Below are 19,461 nucleotides of genomic sequence, written 5' to 3' on the forward strand. Positions count from 1 at the left end.
TTAAAGTTGAATCTTGATTCTGAGAAGGTCCTCAGGTGAGTCTCCCTAAAACAGTTGATTTATGGATGAATGGATTCCAGTGAAAGATGAAGCAAAGCAAGCTCATCTCTTTGCACTACTCTCCCTGAGTACATCTTTGTAGACTTTTCCTACTGCCTCCTGAACAAGTATTTTCCCATCCGTTTTTCTATTACTTAGTGAAAAGTTCAGTCCAATTTAAAATCTCAAAACTTAACAGCAATTAAAGCTTCCTCTGTCAACTCTAATCTATCTTAGGTCAGATAATCTTTGATGTCGAAACTTGGAGTGATTTTTTTTTCTTTATTTTCTTGATCTAATTTATTCTCCTCTTGTTAACTGCTGTTTCAGGATTATCTAGGGTTAGAAAAGCAGAGCAGGGCAGAGAGCATTTATCAAGTCACTTTGATAACTCTTTATAAAGAACTTCTCAATAGGCCTTTCAACCTAAATTCCTTTTATAACATCAAGAGGAATAAAGATCAAAACTAGCTGAAATAACCAAATAAACTGTTAATGTGTCTGAGTGGGTGAGTTGGCCTTTTATTTTGGAATGAGGAGTCATTTGCACCTATCTTGTTATCCTCGACTTTAGAGATGTTTGCTTAAACTCTGAGATGCATAGAAGTAACACCCTGACACCTTAATAGATATTAGAGCTTATCACATGACAAGTACTTTACTGAACATTTTATGTCTATTAACTCATTTAATCTTCAATCATACTAAAGGATTGTAGAGCCATCCTCATTTAAGTATATCCAAACGGTGATATAGAAATATTAAATATATGATTTCTAAAAGTTAGTGCCAGGAGCCAGAGCGAAGTGTAGTGGGTAAAGAGGCCATCTGTGGTGCTGGCATCCCATATGGGCACCGGTTCGAGTCCTGGTTGCTCCACTTCCAATCCAGCTCTCTGCTATGGCCTGGGAAAGCAGAAGAAGATGGCCCAAGTCCTTGGGCCCCTGCACACTCATAGGAGACCCAGAAGAAAGTCCTATCTCCTGCCTTCAGATCGGTGCAGCTCCGACTGTTGTGGCCAATTGGAGAGTGAACCAGTGGATAGAAGACCTTTCTCTCTCTCTCTCTCTCTCTGCTTCTTCTTCTCCCTCTGTGTAACTCTGACTTTCAAATAGATAAATAATTCTTTAGAAAAAGTTAGTGATGATAATGCATTAAAACTTCTCTCTATACTGAATCTAAGAATAAGAAGGTCATAATACAATAGAAAAAAGGAAAAGTATGATAAAACAACCTGATCCGCTATGATTAATAAAATAATCTTAAACATGAAAAAATTGAACAGAAGTGGAAGAAATTTACATTCAAAATTCTAAATGCACATAGTTTAATGTGCATCTTAGAAATTAAATGCATTAAAATAATAACATTCTAAATATTTGAAGCATACTACCAACAAATTAAATATAAAAGTCATAATAATCTACTTGATTTAAAACATTCATTTCTTACTATTGTCCAAAAAGTGCATGCCAAAGAAAAATAAAGCAATTTTTTTTGGCAGGCAAAATGGATAGTGAGAGAGAGAGACAGAGAGAAAGGTCTTCCTTTTTCCGTTGGTTCCCCCCCTCAATGGCCGCTGCAGCCGGCACTCTGCAGCTGGCACACCACGCTGATCCGAAGCCAGGAGCCAGGTGCTTCTCCTGGTCTCCCATGGGGTGCAGGGCCCAAGCACTTGGGCCATCCTCCACTGCACTCCCGGGTCACAACAGAGAGCTGGACTGGAAGAGGAGCAACCGGGACAGAACCGGTGCCCCGATAGGGACTAGAACCCGGGATGCCGGCACTGCAGGTGGAGGATTAGTCTATTGAACCGTGGCACTGGCCAAAAAACAAAGCATTTATGAGTGAGACAAGAGAAGGAAATGGAATAAGGATGAGTAGGGTTTACATATAGCTGTAATGTTTGGTTTCTTAGAAAGAAAAGACATCAGAAAGAAATATAATGAAATACTAATATGTGTTAATCTACACAGTGGATTATTTGTGACTGTTACTTTATGCTTCTTATTTTTTGCCTTATTGTACACTTGACACTTTCCAACTTCTGAAAACAAGAATGAAAAATAAATCTGAGTCAAACATTATCTTCAATATGTCTTATAGCTAGAATAAAGTTTGGTTATAAAACACACTGTTTTTCTTTGACAACATTTATTGTTTTGTTGCTCAGGAGAAGGTCATTTGCAATAGTTGCTTAAAGTTATGCCTGTGCAGTGGCCTCCTGGGGAAAACTAAAGCCTTTACTTCACTATTCCTAGCCACACAGCTCCTATTCAATACATTTTGCCCCAAACTAGCTTCATAGTTTGTTGTCCTTTTTGCCAAAACCAGAAATAATCATGCACCACATAAAGCTGTTTCCGTCAATAATGGATCGCATAAATGATGGCAGTCTCATAAGATTAAAAGGTGGCAGACACCACAATGGTCATATTGTGAATATCACATTGCATTACTCAAATGTTGGAATAAGGAAACATACTGAGCTGCCAGTTATGTATAAGTACAATACACACACAGTACATAATATTTGATAATAATAAAAGGTGACAATGTTCACATTTTTACTATATTATACTTTTTGTTATTTTATAGTCCAATTTATTTAAAAAATGTTTACAGTTAAATAATCTGCCAAGTTGCACAAGAGTGATTGACATATATCAAATAGGTTGTATTAAGTATACTTCATGATGTTTACACAATGACAAAATTGCCTAGCAATGCATTCCTCAGGATGTATTCCCATTGTTAAGTGACATATGACTTATGTGTCGGGAGCAGGAAGGCAAAGAAAGTACACAGAAGTACAAAAAAGTTAGTGCTACATGACTGTAATACTATATGTGTAGGGATATAATTACTAAAGTATGAACACACTTTAAGAATATCATGGAAAATTGAATTAAAACCCAAGTTTTGTGTTTTGGGCAAAAAAAAAAAAATTGAAATCCCTATATATGATGATAGCTGTTCAAAAACCTCATTATTAAAAAAATCTATTCATGGATTTCAAAAATTTTAGTGCCAAAATTAACTTTGTGTTTTTAAGATTTATTTATTTGAAAATGAGAGTTACCAAGAAAAGGGAAGAGATAGGGAGAGATGCAGAGACCTTCCATCTGCTAGTTCACTCCCCAGTGCCCACAAAGGCCAGGGCTATGCTGAGTCAGACTAAGCCATGAGCCAGGATCCAGGAGCTTCATCAGATCTCCCAAGTGGATGGCAGAGATCTTTAAGCACTTGGGCCATCTTCCATTGTTTTTCCCTTTCTGGATTGGGGATCTGAATTGGAAGAGGAGCAGCCTGGACACAAACTGACACCTATATGAGACACAGGCAGGCAGAGGCTTAACTATGCCACAGCGCCAGCCCCCAACTTATATTTTAATTTTATTTACTATAAGCTATTTTAAGTACTTTCAATTATGAGTTGCAGATGCATATTTATAATTTGCAGTAAAATACAAAAATCCTGAAAGCTCAGAAGTCAATAGAAAAGATATAATAGAACACCAAAAGATATTCACTTAGTTCAATTAGTTCAGCATTGGTGACCACAAAGAAATAAAATGTAAATGAAACAATCAGAAAACAGTAGATGGTAAATTGAAACTCTTCCTTATCAATTAATTGCATTAAATTTAAGTGGCCTAAATCCCTAATTAAAAGGCATTGGCTATAAGACTTAATAAATACCAATACTCAAATGTCTGTTTCTATTAAATATATTTCTAAATTTAAAGATTTAGGCAGGGGGCCAGCGCTGTGGGGCAGTGGGTTAATCCTCCACTTGTGGCATCCCATATGGGCATTGGTTCTAGTCCTAGTTGCTCCTTTTCCCATCCAGCTCTCTGCTGTGGCCTGGGAAAGCAGTGGAGGATGGCCTAAGTGCTTGGGCCCTGCACCCGCGTGGGAGACCAGGAAGATTGCAAAGCTCTTGACTCCTGGATTCGGATCAGCGCAGCTCCAGCTGTTGCGGCCATTTGGGGAATGAACCAATGGAAGGAAAATCTTTTTTTTCTCTCTCTCTCTCACTGTACTTCTCAAATAAATAAATAAAATATTTTAAAAAAAGGTTTAGGCAGAGAATAAAAAGATATGGGAAATTATATAATATACCAGCACTAGGGGCAAGAATCCTAGTGGGGTTATAATATCAAACTAAGCAGACTTCAAGGAAATAATTGCTAATGGAATCATTTTATGATAACCATTCAGTTCAGTGAGAATATATAACAATCCTGAATGTTTAAAATTTAATCACGGAGCTTTAAAATATGTGAAGCAAAAAGGAACTACAGTTCTAAAGGCAGAATTGAAGACATAAATGGAAAAATCCATTATCTTAGAGATTTTTCATACTCTTCTCTCAGCAGATTACAACATAATAAAAAGGAAAAAAAATGGTATTGAAAATCAAATAATTTGACAAAGTGTTAGAATGATGAAAGAAATTTCAATTAACTCCCCATCCTACAACAGAAGAAGACACACACTTTGACAAATGCAGATATAATATCTACATAAGATACCATATGGTAGACCATGAAAAGTATCAGTAAATTTCAGTACTGAAATCATAGGGAGTATGGTCTGTAATCACAACAGTAGAAATAAATAAAAAAAAAAGTACAGAAAATTCTCAAATAGGTTGATACTTATTTTTAATTAAGAAGAAATGAAAAGAATATAAAGTATATTAGAGTATTTACAGACATGATGACAAAGAAAACATGGTGAGAGATACAAAGTTAAGACTAAAGTAGAGGAGCTAGATTGTGGCACAGTGAGTATCTGAGCAAGTGCTCAAGACATGGATGCTCTTCTTATTCAGCTTCCTGCTAATGCACCTGGGAAAGCACTGGGATGGCCTCAGTGCTTGGGCCCCTGCCACCCATGTGAGATACCTGGATAGAATTCTGGACTCCTGGCTTTAGCACTAACCAGATCTAGCCATTTATACCATTTAGGGGGTGAAGTGGTGGCCAGAGGATCCATCCTTCTCTCTCTGTCTCTGTTTCTGTCTCTGTCTCTGTCTCTCTCTCTCTCTCACATTCACCCTCATTCTCACTGTCTCTTTCTCTCTCCCCCATCACACTGCCTTTTAAATAAATATATCTTTAAAAATAGTAGAGCAGCAATCAGTATAATATAAAATAAATAATAGAAAAATTTTAAAAGTCAAATGTCACCTTTAAGTTAATAAAGTTGATAAAATCACAGAAAGTCTAGGAGTGAAACAGCAGGTAGGAGCTCTCTGAAGCTCTTTTCCTCTTGTTTTTTTTTTTTTCTTTTTCTCTCTCTTTTTCAAATAAGGTGACAGTAAATAAATCAAAAATTAAAAAGAAAACTTAAGGGAGAAAAAAAAGAGAAAGTATGAGATTCCTGTACTAATGAAGGAAATTAAAATTGTAGTGGAAAATCTTTCCCAGGGCTAGCATTGTCGCATAGTAGGTAAAGTGGCCACCTGCCACATTGCTTTGAGTCCTTGCTGCTCCACTCCTGACCCTTGTCCTGAACACTTGGGGAAAGCAATGAAACATGACCCAAGTACTTGGGCCTCTGCTGTCCCTGTGGGAGATGCAGATGAGGCTTCTGGCTTCAGCCTGACTCAGTCCTGGCTTTTGGGACCATCAGGGGAGTGAACCACTATATGGAAGATCTCTGTTTGTGTCTCCCTCTCTCTTTGTAACTCTTTCAAATAAATAAATAAATCTTTAAAAGAAAAAAGAAAGAAAAAGAAAGAGAGAAAGAAGGAAAGAAAGAGAGAGAAAGAGAAAGAAAGAGAGAGAGAAAGAGAAGAAAGAAAGAAAGAAAGGAAGGAAGGAAGGAAGAAAGAAAGAAAGAAAGAAAGAAAGAGAAAGAAAGAAAGAGAAAGAAAAGAAAGAGAAAAACATTCCCCAAAAGAAACTTCAGGCACATATGACTTTATTGTTGATTTCTACTAGATATACATCAAGAAAGTAACACCAATGTTAAAAAAAAAAAAAAAAAAAAAAAAAAAAAAACTTTTTTAGGGAAAAAAATTCCAAGTTTCTTCAAGGAGGCCAGATAATACAGATACCAACATCTGGCAAATATGTTTTCACTATGGGAGATTAGAAAAGGCTATCCCAAAACACTTTTTTGATTTTATGATTGCTTTTAGCTGAAAGCAATAAAGAAGTACAGGCAGGAAACCTCTCTGCACTCCCTCTATTTTGCTTACAAGTAAAAATTGAATGTATAAAGATAAAATGTATTCTGTCTTTAAACACATGCCAGCCTAGAGATGGCACCAGAGGAATTTACATTAAACAAGATTTGTTAACCAGCTTTTATCTGCTGTTCATTTACCTTTCCACAGTTTGTCATCCCCAGATATTCAAAGTTCTTTCCCTTTGTCTTTCAAATTTGTACAAACTTAGTGTTCTTTTTTGAACAGTTTTTAAAACTGAAATTCAAAGCCATCTCTTTAAGAAACATTTATTCCTCAGGTATCAATAATGGATATATTTAATGTATATGTTAACCTGCCTTTTATTTTTTTTCTTTTTCTTTTTTTAATTTTTGACAGGCAGAGTGGACAGTGAGAGAGAGAGAGAGAGAGAGAGAGAGAGAGAAAGGTCTTCCTTTCCGTTGGTTCACCCTCTAATGGCCGCTGTGGCCAGTGTGCTGTGGTCGGCACACTGCGCTGATCCGAAGGCAGGAGCCAGGTGCTTCTCCTGGTCTCCTATGCGGGTGCAGGGCCCAAGGACTTGGGCCATCCTCCACTGCACTCCTGGGCCACAGCAGGAAGAGGGGCAACCGGGACAGAATCCGGCACCCCGACTAGGACTAGAACCCGGTGTGCCAGCGCCTCAGGCGGATGATTAGCCTATTGAGCCACGGAGCTGGCTCAACCTGCCTTTTCTTACAGGGATCTTTTCAAACTAAGAACTCAGGAAAGTTTAAAAGAATTATTTTTCCTCCCTTACATCATGAAGGGGCATTATATATCAAATCTTTCAGAAACACAAATTTCCCCAACATAGCTTAGGTATACCTTAGAGATATTAAGAGTTTGGTTCCACATTCTGTAATAAAGCGATATCACAATAAAGTGAGTCACACAAACTTCTTGACTTTCCAGTATATATAAAAGTTATATTACCAATAAGATATTTTAATAAATATGCAATAGCATTATGTATAAAAGAAAACAATGTATGAACTTCAATTTAAAAGTACTCTATTGCTAAAAAAATGTTATCAATTACCTGAGCTTTCAGTAAATCTTTTTTTTCCTGAAGGATCTTGCATTGACATTGGTGGTTACAGATTGCTCAGAGTGGGGGTTGCTGAAGGTGACATGGCAATTTCTTAAAATAAGACAGTGAAGTTTATCATTTGGACACTTCCTTTCATGAAAAATTTCTCTAACATGTCAAATTGTTTGATCGCATTTTGCCCACAGTAGAACATTTTTCAAAGTTGAGGAGATCATCTTAAGTCCTGCTATCACTTTAATCAACCAAGTTTATAAGATATTCTACATCTTTTACCATCATCCCAACAATACTCAAGAATTTTCACCAGGAATAGATTCCAACTCTAGAAACTCCATTCCCTGCCCATCCAAGAGAAGCAACTGCTCATCATTTAAAGTTGTGTCATGATTCCAGAACCTAAGTCACATCTTCAAGACCCGCTTCTAGTTCTAGTTCTCACTTTTCCCACCAAATCTTCAATTATGTCATCCACTGAAGTCTTAAAATCCTCAAAAACATCCATGAGGGTTTTCATTAATATTTTCCGTACTCCTGTTAATATTGACTTTTTCATCTCCTCCCATGAAACACAAATGTTATCAATGACATCTAAAATGGTGAATTAGAAGAAAAATCTCTGGAAATTCTACAGCCAAACCGGAAAAAAAAAAGAAATTAGAAAACCAAAAATAACCCAAAATTAAGGTCTTAGGAGTTCCTGAAGGCATGTTAAGAGAGAATGGATAAAAAGTCCTATTTAATAAAATAATTATGAAAACTTCCTTAATGTGCAGAAATAAAGGGATTTCCAACTACAGGAAGCACATAGAATTACTATTAGACATTATCAGAAAAAAAATCCTCAACACAACACATTGTAGTCAACCTCTGCATAGTAAAACATAAAGATTCTAAAATGTACACAAGAGAAACTCCAGATTACTTTCAGTGGATCTCCAATTAGACTATAGCTGACTTCTCATCAGAAACCCTACAGGAGAGAATGGTGAGATATATTCCCAGTCGTAAGAGAAAAAAGACTGTCAACTCAGAATACTGTACCCTGCAAAGCTCTCATTTATGAATGAAGGTGAAAAAAAGACCTTCCACAACAAACAGAAATTCAAAGAATTCGTCACCACTCATCCAGCCTTACAAATGATGCTTAAGAATGTGTTATGCACAGAAACATAGAAACATGATCATCACTATGAAAGAAGGTGGAGGCAGAAAATCTCCCAGTAAATGTACAAAGGAAATCCAAATTAAACAATAGGAACATTTATGGAAAAATGGCAGGGAAAATACATTGATTATATTGGATCTTTTTTTTTTTTTTCATTCTCTTATTACATACAATTTGTGTGATTGCAGTGTTAAGTCTTAGCCCTTATGTCTCTGGGCAGAAGAGTGTATTGGTTATTTAAATGAATTTTTCCCTGTCTTTGAAGCTCAGCCCATAAGTGTGTTGTTGCTACAAAGAATACTTGGGTTTGCATTACTTGAATATTTGAAAACTGAAATTGATAAGATACATATGAAATGCATTGGGTTTTAATTTTGGATAAAATTAGAAATGAAATAAAGATTTGTACTACTAAAAAGGATGAAAATAATGATAGTGCTTATAAACACTGCAAACCCTTTTGTGTTTGAGGCTTCCAAAATTCAAGTTCACCAGATTTTTCTTGTGAAATCCTGTTCATCTTTTCTGTGCTTCATGCATTTATTGATATTATTGATGCCGTAAAACAGCAGGGTTAAAGTGTGATTATATCTGTGTTCATTATGAATCCCATAGCTTTTCTAGTTAGGGAAAAATAGTCCCAAAAATACTCAGTGTCATTTTTGGTTAATATTTTACCATTAATGGATGTTAGATACCTTTAATCATTTTAATAACACGTCTATAAAGATTTAAAATATTACATATTATATTTGAACTAGTTGTGGAAGAATAAGAAAAATAAAACAATCTTATTAAGACTGTAGATGTTCCATTAGTTAAATTTCAAAATTTTTAATAAAGGAACTTTCAGAGATAGGTTGAGACGTGACAGTATCCATTCGACTAGCTCCTGTGACGCGAAAAGGAACCCCAAGAAGCAATAGAGAATATGTGAAAGCGTTTACTTGACATGATTGTGGGTGTGGTGTGCTCATACTTAAATACAGCAAGTGACACATTGAATTTTTGTTGTCCAAAAATTTGGAGTAGTGTCCTGCATTTATCTGTACTAAAATAACTATAAATTAACGGAATCTAAAAAAAAGAACCTTTATGACTGTACTGTATTTGTGAGCCTTTGTATTTGTGAGTTAGGTAAAGTTTCCATGACACAAAGTATTTGGATTTTAAAATTTACTATTATAAGGAATAAAACATGGGGTTTATCTATGTGCTTAACTTATAACTTGCTTACTGAGTTTCAGAAGAAAAAAATATGAAATGAGTAAATGTCGCTGCTTTAGCTTTCATGTTAAATTGGCAAGTTGTAGCATAAAGCTTAAATCTGTGTTTCACAAATGTGAACCACAGTAATTTAATGCTGCTTTGTATATACTGTAAGTGCTACAAATAGTCTTAGCACTGAACATGTATCGATACCTCTCAAATGAATGCAACCTTTGATGTAAGTGTATTGATATGCCTCAGAAAGTATTTGAGTGTCTGCAAATTTATTAATCTGTTTGGTGATAAAGGTATTTCCTGTTCTTTTGTTGTTGTTGTTCCATATTTCCATGGTGAAATTTGAATTTTTACATTTTGACCACTGTTAATTTAAGTACAAATTTTTTCAATAGTGAAAATGTAGTTGACAGTGAAGAAACTTAAAAACACCCTCATTCATATAACTGCTTAAGTAAAAACTACATTTTGTGTTCTATGTTCATACACTTTTAATGATCTATATCTCTCTTTAAATATAAGTGATAATGGCCGGCACCGTGGCTCAACAGGCTAATCTTCCGCCTTGCGGCGCCGGTACACCGGGTTCTAGTCCTGGTCGGGGCTCCGGATTCTGTCCCGGTTGCCCCTCTTCCAGGCCAGCTCTCTGCTGTGGCCAGGGAGTGCAGAGGAGGATGGCACAAGTACTTGGGCCCTGCACCCCATGGGAGACCAGGATAAGCACCTGGCTCCTGCCATCGGATCAGCACGGTGCGCTGGCCGCAGCACGCCAGCCGCGGTGGCCATTGGAGGGTGAACCAACGGCAAAAGGAAGACCTTTCTCTCTGTCTCTCTCTCTCACTGTCCACTCTGCCTGTCTAAATATATATATATATATATATATATATATATATATATATATGAGATAATGTTTAGGCTCTGTTTCTATTTAATAAGTTTTTTTTTAACCAGTGGTTAAATGAAGGAATGTATCTTTTTATTTTATTTTTTTATTTTTTATTTTTGACAGGCAGAGGATAGTGAGAGAGAGAGACAGAGAGAAAGGTCTTCCTTTTTGCCGTTGGTTCACCCTCCAATGGCCGCTGCAGCCGGCGCATCGTGCTGATCCGAAGCCAGGAGCCAGGTGCTTCTCCTGGTCTCCCATGCGGGTGCAGGGCCCAAGGACTTGGGCCATCCTCCACTGCCTTCCCAGGCCATAGCAGAGAGCTGGACTGAAAGAGGAGCAACCGGGACAGAATCCGGTGCCCCAACCGGGACTAGAACCCAGTGTGCCAGCGCCGCAAGGCAGAGGATTAGCCTGTTAAGCCATGGCGCCGGCAAGGAACGTATCTTTTTAAGAGATTTATATCTGTAGATAAAAATTGGTTGATACAATAAAAAAACCTTCATGAAAAAAGAAATGCTAAGGAGAAATAAAGGCTATCATTCATTTTGGTAGAACTACAAATTAAAAACAACAAAACAGTGTAATTTGGCAATGTATCAAAATTGCAAAGCTATTTACACTTTGAACCAGAAATCTGACTTCTATGAAGTTATCCTATAAATATACCTGCTTTTCTCATCATTAAAATGGAAGTTAGGGGCTAAAAGATCCCTAAGCCATCTCAACCCATGATACCTTATAAACTCTACTGTCTCTAAAATAAATTCATTGGCACAAATCTTATATAGAGATCAGTAAATACCAACCTGTTTTGGACTACATAACATTCAATATTGTTAAATAGTAAAATTGAATATTATACATTATCCATTAACTAATTACTACCAAACACATCAAATACATATTTAATTCAAGTATTTAAGTATTAGTTGAATATTTTAAAATATTTCTCAATGACACAAAAATATTTGTTACAAATCTTAAAATATTACCCATAATCTACAAATATCATTTCAAGTCAAATTAAATATATGCTTTAAATTCAATTTGATATAATGATAAATTACTTGCTACCATTAACAGTAACATTAAACTGCTAATGATTATGGTTTCTAAATCCTGAAGATTATTTGTTAAAAGGTCTAGAGATAAGACTGAGGATTTTTTAAAGAGTTATTTATTTGAGAGATGGAGTTTACAGAGAGAAAGGGAGAGATTTTCCAACTGCTGGTTTACCCCTGCAATGGCTGCAACTGCTGGAGCTGGACCAGTCCAAAGCCAGGAGCCAGGGGCTTCATCCAGGGGCCCAAGGACTTGAGCCATCTTCCCCTGCATCCCCAAGTACACTAGCAGGGAGCCAGTTGGAAGTGGAGCAACGGGATCTCGAACCTGCGCTTATATGGGATGCTGGTGACACAAGTAGTGGCTTTACCTGCTATGACACCACACTGGCTCCAAAGATTCCTTTAAACGAGTAGCTGATAGAGTTAGTCTTTGCAGGATGCTTTGAGAAACATCACAGTTTGTCTCAAAAGACAAAGCAAAGTTCTTTTCTTCAGGTCTATTCACCGCTGATGTGCTTTCACTTCTATATACGGCATACAAGGATCCTGTGTGATTGTGTTTCATATGGCAGTTTTGTTAACGATAAGGTGTCACAACTAAAATCAAAATATTAATACTGAACTAGATATTGATATCTATCAAAGGGTGATCTGGGGCATGATTTTCCCTGACCAGCTTGTATTTCCATAAAGAATGTGTGGTGGGTTTTTTGTTTGTTTGTTTGTTTTGTTTCATTTTTAAGATTTTATTTATCTATTTGAGAGGTAGAGTTACAGACAGAGAGAGGGAGAGTCAAAGGGAAAGGTCTTCCACCCTTTGATTCACTCCCTAAATATCTGCAATGGCTGGAGCTTCTTCCAGGTCTCCCATGAGGGTGCAGAGGCCCAAGTACATGGGCCATCTTCCACTGTTTTCCTAGGCCATAGCAGAGAGCCGATCGGAAGCGGAGCAGCTGGGACTCAAACCGACGCCCATATGGGATACCGGCACTGCAGAAAGAGGCTTACATGACTTATACACAACTTACTTAAAAAAAAAAAAAAGAAATGTGGAAATGGATTTTGTTTTGTTATTATTTATTTATTTAATTTGGGTGGTAAAGGGAAGACAGATATCTCACTACTTTCACATGCAACCCTTAATCACATGATGTTGAGCATCTCTTCATTTGCTTATTTTCATGTCTACATATTTTATTATTTTTATCAGTCCTTTATCAGATCTGTTATGTGAATATTTTATCTGACACTGTATGGTTTTAAATTCAGGTACATTTCTCCCCTGCTGAGTTTTAAGTGTAGCATCTCTCAGCCTATTCACTTACATTCCTCTTATGACTGAACTTACAATAAACCCAGGGATAGAAAATAAGCAGTAAAAATTGGGTAGGGCAAAATTCACATAAGAATCATATTTCTTATGATAAGAAGTTCATGAATTATCTATGAATTCACTTCACAAATTTCTTATAACTTAACCTGCAGAGAGAAATTGGATAAATTATTGCATTTGCTTTCAAAAAACTTTAGTGTATTAGAAGTTTTATTAAGATATCTAAGCTACTTTCCCACTTTTAAAAACTGACTTTTGAAACTGTCTTGTGTACACATGTATTTTAAAATTATATTACCTCAGGAGCTTTTCGACAGCAGATATAGAACAAATCATAAATATATTTATATTATAAATTAAGCAGGTATTTTCAGTCGTATTTATCTAATTGTTATTGTTATTTGATCATTTTTAATTATTTTGGTCAATACTCATAGCTATAATTTTGTGAACAAAGTTTATAAAGAATTAAGCACTTTTAGTAAAAAATTTTCCAGGAAAATTTATTTTAATCATTGTAACTGACTTGGCCATATGTAACTTGCATTCAGTAATATATTAAATATAGTACCATTTATAAAATTTTGAGCATACTTAAGTGGAATGACAAGTTGTGACAAATGAATTTAGAAAATGATAATTGTATCTCAAGATGACATTAATTCACCAATATTTACATATAGCATTCATATGTATTAGCATTTAATGTTTGGTATTTGTTTCATAAAAGTATATTATAAAAATTATAAAAATTAAATGTTTATTTTCATATTGTATGTTTATTTGACCTATTTTAAATACTGTATCTGTAGATGAGTAATAAAGACAGAGTAATAAACTTAGAACACATTTTGTTTCTGAAATTTATTCTCTACCATAGTTGCTTAAAATAACAATGAAAATGGAACCCAAAAGAAATAGTCGTGCACTGAAACTGTTTTTATTTCCCATAAAACTAGCATTGTTTAACTGTGATCAGGGAAAGTAAATCCCAGACTTGAAATGTTATCTAAGCTAAAGCTCTTCTGTATTTTAGCTTGGCCCAGTTTAACTATTTAGCTATAGAGAAATAAAAATATCAATTCATTTTATATGTTCTTAGGAAATAAAGTTTACTACTTTCTACCAGGGAAAGAGATTTACCACATAGTGCAGAAGGAAAAAGACAACAAGTCTATATGTACAGTGTAGTTAACTACAGTTTCTATGAAATACACACTGAAATGCTACCTAGAGGGTCAACTCCTGAGCTGGAGAATAGAAAATTTCAAAGTATTTTTCAAAACGTGTCTCCTGACTCCAACCACTTTACTTTATAAGCCAAACAGTCATTGGGACCATTATATCAGCCCAACAAGAAGGAGAGTTTTTTTAAAAATCTCTCTCTCTCTCTCTCTCTCTCTCTCTCTCTCTATATATATATATATATATATATATATCTTTACCTATCTACATAGTTCAGAAATGTTATATAGTGGTTCTTTTGCTTTATTTGAATTTAAAATCATTATGTTTAATATCATCAGTAAGGAATTCACAGTCTTAGTCTTTTAGTCACAGAACTAAACTTATCTAAATACATTAATAAATACATACAATTTTGCTGCTTTTTACATAGCTTGTCAGTTCAACTGTACTAAATTTTGTTTAAAAAAATCTTGCATTTTTTTGATTACCACAGGAGAATTTGTGACTCCATAAAGCTGATCATTGAAGATCTGAACCACATGAAAAATAGATTATATCATATATCATAAATCCATTTGAGAAAAAGAGAGTACTTTGTCATAAATGTTAAAAGTAACTGAGAAACTGGCCGGCGCCATGGCTCACTATGCTAATCCTCTGGCCGGGGTGCTGGATTCTGTCCCGGTTGCCCCTCTTCCAGGCCAGCTCTCTGCTATGGCCCGGGAAGGCAGTGGAGGATGGCCCAAGTCCTTGGGCCCTGTATCTGCATGAGAGACCAGGAGAAGCACCTGGCTCCTGGCTTCAGATCAGTGTGATGCGCCTGCCTCAGCGGCCATTGGGGGGCAAACCAACAGAAAAGGAAGACCTTTCTCTCTGTCTCTCTCTCTCACTGTCCACTCTGCCTGTCAATGGCAACTCATGACTAGAGCCTAGGGAGATAACTGACACCATAAACAAGAGTGTCAAATTGTTAAGTCAACAACAGGAGTCACTGTGTACTTACTCCTCCTGTGGGATCTGTCCTTAATGTGTTGTACAATGTGAAGTAATGCTATAACTAGTACTGAAACAGTATTTTACACTTTGTGTTTCTGTGTGGGTGCAAACTGTTGAAATCTTTACTTAATATATACTAAATAAATTTTCTGTATATAAAGATAATTGAAAATGAATCTTGATGTGAATGGAATGGGAGAGGGAGTGGGAGATGGGAGGGGTGCAAGTGGGAGGGAAGTTATGGGGGAGAAAGCCATTGTAATCCATAAATTGTACTTTGGAAATTTATATTTACTAAATAGAAGTTAAAAAAAAGTAACTGAGACACTAAAGAATTAAAATAATTTTTGAATGCCTATTTTACAAAAATATTAAGATGATTTTATGGTAGTTAATCACACAATAAAAATGGGCTACAGGCCAGCGCCATGGCTTAACAGGCTAATCCTCCACCTTACAGCGCCGGCACACCGGGTTCTAGTCCCGGTTGGGGCGCCGGATTCTGTCCCGGTTGCCCCTCTTCCAGGCCAGCTCTCTGCTATGGCCCGGGAAGGCAGTGGAGGATGGCCCAAGTCCTTGGGCCCTGCACCCGCATGGGAGACCAGGAGAAGCACCTGGCTCCTGGCTTTGGATCAGTGAGATCCGCCGGCAGCAGCGGCCATTGGAGGGTGAACCAACGGCAAAAAGGAAGACCTTTCTCTATGTCTCTCTCTCTCACTATCCACTCTGCCTGTGAGTGGATTAAAAAAAAAAAAAAAAAAAGGGCTACAAAGCATATTACTAAAATAATCTAAAATTAATAATTGAACTGAAATAATTCAAAGGGATTACAAAACATTAAAAAAGAAAAGTGTTATTAAAGGGAAGGAAGACTACTTAGTGTAATTAATGTCCCGTTACAAGTTTGGTATGATTTGAATATCTTTCTTTTTTAAAATTTTTTTAAAGATTTTATTTATTTATTTGAAAGTCAGAGTTACACAGAGTAGCAGAGAGAGAGAGAGAGAGAGAGAAAGAGGGGTCTTCCACCCGCTGATTCACTCCCCAGTTGGCTGCAATGGCCACAGCTAAGAGCCAGGAGCTCCCTCAGATCTCCCACGCAGGTGCAGGGGTCCAAGGACTTGGGCCATCTTCTGCTTTCCCAGGCCACAGCAGAGAGCTGGATTGGAAATGGAGCAGCCAGGACTCGAACCACTGCCCATATGGGATGCCCCCACTGCAGGCGGTGGCTTTACCTGCTACTCCACAGCGCTGGCCCCATGAATATATTTCATAAATTGGAAACTTAATCTTCAAAGTCATAAAGTAGTGATGCTTGGAGATGAGGTGTTTAGAAGTGAGTAGGATTTGATAAAATCATAAGGGTGAGGGCCACATGATGCAACTAGGGACTTTGTGAAAAGATATCCCTGCGGCCAGTGCCGTGGCTCAATAGGGTAATCCTCCGACTTGCGGCGCCGGCACACCGGGTTCTAGTCCCGGTTGGGGCGCCGGATTCTGTCCCGGTTGCCCCTCTTCCAGGCCAGCTCTCTGCTGCAGCCTGGGAGTGCAGTGGAGGATGGCCCAAGTGCTTGGGCCCTGCACCCCATGGGAGACCAGGAGAAGCATCTGGCTCTTGCCTTCGGATCAGTACGGTGCGCCGGTCGCAGCACACCGGCCGTGGCGGCCATTGGAGGGTGAACCAACGGCACAAGGAAGACCTTTCTCTCTGTCTCTCTCTCTCTCTCTCTCTCACTGTCCTGCCTGTTAAAAAAAAAAAAAAAAAAAAAAAAAAAAAAAAAAAAAAGATATCCCTGCAAGATATCCCTGCCAGCAAGCTTGCTCTGGCTCCTCATGCAATACCCTCCACCACCTCATAAATGGACAAGCATAGGTATTGTAGGTCTAAATATTTAGATTACACTTTGATATCACTGAGCATAAAATGTATCAGATAAAACTTCTCTCCTTAAAATGTTCACTTAAATTTTAATGTTAAAAAAATTACAGGGGCAGACATCATGGTGTGCACTTTAAGCCATCACCAGTGACGCTAGCACCCAATACTGGAGCAATGGTTCAAATCCTGACTGATCTGCTTCTGACGCAGCTCCCTGCTAATGCACCTTGAAAGGCAGCAGATGATGGCGCAAGTCCTTGGGCTCCTGCCCAACACTTGAGAGACCCAGATGGAGGTCCTGCCTCCTAGCTTGGACCTGGCCCAGACCTGGCTGTTGTGGGTCATTTGGACAGTGAACCAGCAGATGGAAGATTTCTCCTTGTCTCTCCCTCTCCATTGCATGTCTTTCAAATAAATAAATAAATATTTTTTTATAAACAAAGGCAATATTTGCCTTGACTTTAAACACAATTGTCTTAATGTGTTAAGACACTCTAAAATTTTATTATCTTCTGATAAATCAGTATTATTAAAACCCATATTAACTTTCTCATTATTCATGATAAAAATATAATGAAATAAGTGCTGAGGAAATAGAATTTACAAAGTAACAATTAAGTTAACATTTAGATGAGATAATCTTCCCTTTTATATATTAAAATTAACCTAGAGGCCGGCACTTGGCACAGCGGGTTGACGCCCTGGGCTGAGGCGCAAGCATCCCATGTGGGTGCCGGTTCTAGTCCCGGCTGCTCCTCTTCTGATCCAGCTCTCTGCTATGGCCTAGGATAGCAGTGAAGAACGGCCTAAGTTCTTGGGCCCCTGCACCCGTATGGGAGACCAGAGGGGGCTCCTGGCTCCTGGCTTCAGATTGGTGCAGCTCCGGCCGTTGCGGCCAACTGGGGAGTGAACCATCGGATGGAAAAGCTCTCTCTCTATCTCTCTGCTTCTCTTCTCTCTGTGTAGCTCTCTGACTTTCAAATAAATAAATAAAATCTTAAAAAAATTAACCTAGACAATCTATTATCAAATTTTGTAACTTTTATAAGTTTTTAAAACAGTATACTAAGATTCCTACATTATTTATATAATAAATGCTAACTGAATTTAATAAGAAAATTTATACAAATGTCTTTTAAATGTATGCTTTGTTTGCAGCAGGCTATTTATGGAATTTAATAATTGATGTCTCAGCTGTTGAAGAAAAGGGTTTTTTTGTTTTTGTTTTGTTTTCATGCTATTTGTTGAACTCTTTACTTATTGTAAGGTTAATCTTATGTGTATAAAGTTAATTAAAAATAAATCTTAGTAAAAAATAAGAATGGGACTAGGAGAGAGAGTAGGAAAAAGGGTAGGGTGTGGGTGAGAGGTAGGGCAGAGTGGGAAGAATCACTATGTTCCAAAATTTGTATACATGAAATGCATGAAGTTTGCATACCTTAAATAAAAGGTATCTAGGTAAAAAAAATACTAATTGATACTTAATTTAAAGGCTTATTTGTGATATTCAACAAGAAAAGCATATTCACAGATAGTATAGAAATTATACTTCCTGAGTGTCTCACAAATTTATGTACATTTTTAATTTACAATTTTAATGTTTTCTCAAAAATTTGCATCCCAACACATATACACAATTTACTAGTTTTAATGGGAAAATCTAATGAATTCCATCTCAATTCTATATAGCCAAATATTTTTTCAAAGTAAAACATATTAGCTGATCAGTGAAAACATATTTACATAAATAATAAGCATAGTTCAGTAGTAAGTAATATGGGTTAGACATAAAATATGATTTACTAAAGGAATGAGGGAGAACTCAATAGGGGTGAGGCTGGTAGAAGAGGCTTATAAAGAATTCATCTTTAGAAGAAAATGGAGTGTCAGATGATAGACACTCTGGCAGGCATCTAATATCAGAATGAGACAAATGTAGTTACAGTAGAAATAATAATGACATTACTAGTTTCTCATACCTTTTCAGTGAAAAGTATGCTCAGGGATAAATTTTCAGCTCTAGGCTTCATGTTAACAGAAAAGCAATGGAAAATATAATTCCAGATAATTACATAGACAAACATCTGCCAGGCATCTAGATGCCACATTCATAAGTATTACTGTAAATGTGGATTGCCAATATGCTGGTTATACATTTCATTTTATTTCCACTATTGTGTTGAGAAGAGTAGAATAAGCCTGATTGTGAATTCAGTGTAATTTTCCCAAAGTAAATGTTAAGGGGGGAAAAGTAGACAAAAAAAAAAAAAAAAAAGCTACTGAAAGAAAACAAAAATATTCGATGCTTGATGGAGTTCTTGATTCAATACAGATGTCTTCTGGGGGTTGGTTCATCCATGATTTGTAGAAATAATTGGATGTATATTCTAAACAGGCTGTTACACATTTTTAAACGTACTTTTCTTACAGC

The sequence above is a fragment of the Lepus europaeus genome, chromosome 2, assembly GCF_033115175.1.
Source record: "Lepus europaeus isolate LE1 chromosome 2, mLepTim1.pri, whole genome shotgun sequence".
Taxonomy (NCBI): Eukaryota; Metazoa; Chordata; class Mammalia; order Lagomorpha; family Leporidae; genus Lepus; species Lepus europaeus.